Genomic DNA, 3,918 nt, shown 5'->3' on the forward strand with positions numbered 1-3,918 from the left:
ATGGCCATAACCGTTATGCCTCCTCTCACGAAAAACAAACCAAAACAAACAAAGTACTTTTAAAAAAACATGGACATAGTTTCCCTTGTACATGAAGCAATATTTCAAAAATAATCATAATCCTTCACGGCACCTCACATGAGGATTTTAAACCTTAACCAAATCCATTAAAACAGTACATACTACTTATCCACAATCCAAAATATTAGAACATCAACTGTTAAAAGTTTCCATCGTGTATAACGAGATTCTTATGAACACAACAAGACTTGAATTTGACTCTTTAACATCCACCAATGTTATAAATCCATTGTTCTTATGATGACTTGCACTCATCATCGATGAATACGTTATGTCTCTGATACTTCTCAGGGATGCAAGAATTGTACCGTGTATCTGCTGCCATGGTTCTAGCCATCTGCTTTGCGTAGACCAGCAATGCACTTCTATTAAAAAAAAAAGATTGTGAAGTTAAACACCAAACAAGTAATATAGGCAGTATCGATGATCAATAAATACCAACGCTAATACAAAAATAGTGACAAAAAAGATGAGATCAATAACAATGTCAAAAGTAAGAGGGGCCCTCACTAGTCGTCAAAGGGATTGACACGCGATGGCATGTCAATCTCATCATCAATATCTAAAGAGGTGGACGCCTCCTCTTTCCCCCGCTTTCTAGGGCGAAGCAACAGTAACACATATCCTGAAATCAATGGCTCATCAATGTCGACTGCAACACATGCTCGTCCTGAAGCCAAGCAAGCTGTAGTATAGGGGTTGTGCCACATTCAAGATCCAAACAAATACCTCCGCGTCGGCAAAGCATCTCCACAAAACATGCAATGAAAGAATGGCTCCGTTGCAGTCCTCCTTGCAATGGCTCGCCTGATAATGATCTAGCCTGAGAGAGCTCCGGAAGGTGATGCACCATAAAAGAATCTGAAGAGTGCATACCACGACGGGAGAACAAGGCAATGCTTTCTAATACAAAGCAAGGTGGACGCATACCCACTCTGTGAATCATAAATAGCATAGAGCAATTATACTGCAAAACAAGACACACGATTAGAGCAAACAAAAAGACAAAGTGTTGAAATATTGATGTAAAAACAAATGTATCACCTCACACGACCACCAAAACTCTCCACATAACCATATGCTCCATGATGGAGCACTACAATGCGTCGATGAACCACCATCTCTGAAGCACGAGAAAATCTCTCCACCCAGCCAATGGCCTCTCATGTTATTTTAACTAAATATCAATAATAAATACCACAAATATTACAATTTTTTTGCATGACTATAAACAAGATAGACCTGCCAAAGAAACCATGATCAACAGCCATCCAAAATCCGCCAATGTCGAGAATGCCAAATGAACGCCAGCATGTACATGATCCTCAGTGCAAATGTCCCAACGAGGTGAAGTAGAGGAGCCTAAGAGGGACCCATCAAATGGAAGATATAAGAAAATCAAATCTGCAGCCCATGAAACTGATTTCGTGCCGTGGGTATACAAGATAGAGTCAGAGCGTGCCCACACAAGATGCTCGTGTACAGGGACCCATGCAAGATTACGGATCCCCGCCCAATAGTCTGCAGCAATGGCAATGTAGTCCCCAACAATAGCCATGCATCGAGTATCCATAGAACTAGAGAGACAATGAGATGGAGACTCCATAATATAAACAAAAGAGATACTCCTTCGAGCCACGATCGTGCCAGGAGCAACTGAGACATTACAGTGAGGTTTAATAAGCCATGAATCAACCACATGGAAGAAAAGCATTAACAAATGTTTTTGTAGTTTACCTGGAGGTGGCTCCACCTCCTTGTCAATGATCTGATCCATAATCCTCTCCTTTTCCTTTTGTGAGTTGCGCATTGCTAAAATAGATAACTTCAAATCAGAGCACTGTAACTTTTAGATAGGTAAATATGAGCATGATCAAACATACTACACGACTCTCTTCTACTATGTCTACTGGAGGAACCTTCATCGCAACATCCTTCGATATCATCTCTTGTAGCTCTCTTTCACGTCCAAGAACATGGCCCTTCTTCATATCTATCCACCATGGGCAATCATCTATCTCCCAAGGAGTCAATGTGTGCATAGTAGAGGGATACATGCTTGTGTCTTGGATCACTAGCTGAGTCCACTGTCTAGCCAGAAAGGGCATGGCAGGCAAGACACTCTTGGTAACCAAGAACATGAAGAATCTACAAAGGTCAATTAGGTGACACGAATGTTACGAAACAATAACAACGAATATTATATATCTAAGTCAGTTAGTGATTCACCTGAAAGCCAAACGTTGTGCTGCCATTCTCAATGTATCCACCTTCTTTAATGTCTGCTTATCGATATCCTTAGTCTTCACTTCAAGAGACACCTCTATTGGAAATAGATAGGGCCTCGCCTCAAATTTAATTTCTTCAAAGTAGAATGCAAGAGTGCAGTCATGCTGCAAAGGCATCCCGCCTGGCACATCCAAAAGATCTGACACAATCTAAAATGCCCTCTGAAAAAACCGAGCCAAAAAACCCTCTCTACAAAGCCAGCTACAATCCCAAATAAAAAGAGGAGACAACGCTAGACTTATATATAAAGGCATGATATATTTAGTACTTTTAATCTTAGCTATACTTACATGCGAAAGACGTGATCTCCCTTTTTCAGACCATATGCACTCCTTGTAATCTTGTCTGCTTCCAATAATGAAACCCAACGAATCTTGTTTTGCACAGGAGTGTCTTGAAGTGCTATTAAGTTCACCTTCTCCAACGTAGCCCAACTATCAAGACCCCATTTCAAAGACAAAACTCTTGATAGCCAATCTGTCCCAAGATTGGGATCAACAATGTTAAGCAACTGAAAAATTTAATATTGCATATGACAAGTACTTAAGTAACTTTTTGCACATTTTTCTCAAGAGAATTCCGTGAATTCATGTTATCTACATACCTTTCCAATTCGATCCTGATATTTGTGAGTAATCTCCTCACAAATTCTCTCTTCTTCTTTCTGATGCTCTTCCGCAGACAAGCTTTGTTTGATAAGAGCAACTCGCTTTTCTTTTTCTTTTGTCATTTGAATCTAAAATTAAATATACGTTAACAAGATTTGAAATCATGCATTTAAATGAGAGTAAAAATCATTTAGTCTGACATATACGTCATAGACCAATCTACCAAGGTACCATCGCGTAAGTGGATACCAAGGCTCTCTACCCTTGGCATTCTTCTTCCGTACAGTGGAAATAAGTTTTTGATCTCTATCTGGCAAACCCTTTAGATACATTTCATGGTCTGCTGGACAAATATGTGTCGTATTGACAATCTCATCATGAAGATGAGTGACAACAAGAGCATGAGTATTCATGCTACATTGAAAGACCAAAAAACCATTTGATACTCACATTCAAGTGTTATCAAAGATAGAAGAAACATCAACACTTACAAGTTCATTCATTGTAAACTGCTTAGCAAGGCAATCTCTGGCACCTTACTGGGATCTATAATGGTGCATAGGACTCGATAGTGTTTCTCCTTTGAAGTGGAGAACTTCTCTTTTATCGCTTCCCTCCAAGCCACGGTGCGATGATTCCCTTCCCAAACATAGAACATGTGATTTGTGAGATCTTGAAAGAACATTCACAAAGTCAAACTTCAAACAACATTCACAGCACGTGGACATCAATACAAAAATGAAAAGTGTGAACACATACCATTCGCAAAACTCTCCTCTCTTTTGCATGTTACCAAAGAGACAATGAATGCTCCTTTCTCTGGCATATAACCTTCTTTTGCAAAGGCCGCCTTCAATCCACTGAGATCATCTCTCAACACTTACGTAGCATGGGAGTTGTATGTTGAAGCCCAACCTAAACATCGGACACAAGTGCCTGA

At 39.9% G+C, this 3,918-nt stretch overlaps 1 pseudogene; it reads right to left on the reverse strand.

The window, feature by feature from the left end:
- Positions 1-590: 590 nt before the first annotated feature.
- LOC147456860 (uncharacterized) lies at positions 591-2,336 on the reverse strand (annotated as a pseudogene).
- Positions 2,337-3,918: the final 1,582 nt, after the last annotated feature.

Source organism: Adiantum capillus-veneris, chromosome 5 (genome assembly GCF_014529385.1).
Source record: "Adiantum capillus-veneris isolate H3 chromosome 5, ASM1452938v2, whole genome shotgun sequence".
Taxonomy (NCBI): Eukaryota; Viridiplantae; Streptophyta; class Polypodiopsida; order Polypodiales; family Pteridaceae; genus Adiantum; species Adiantum capillus-veneris.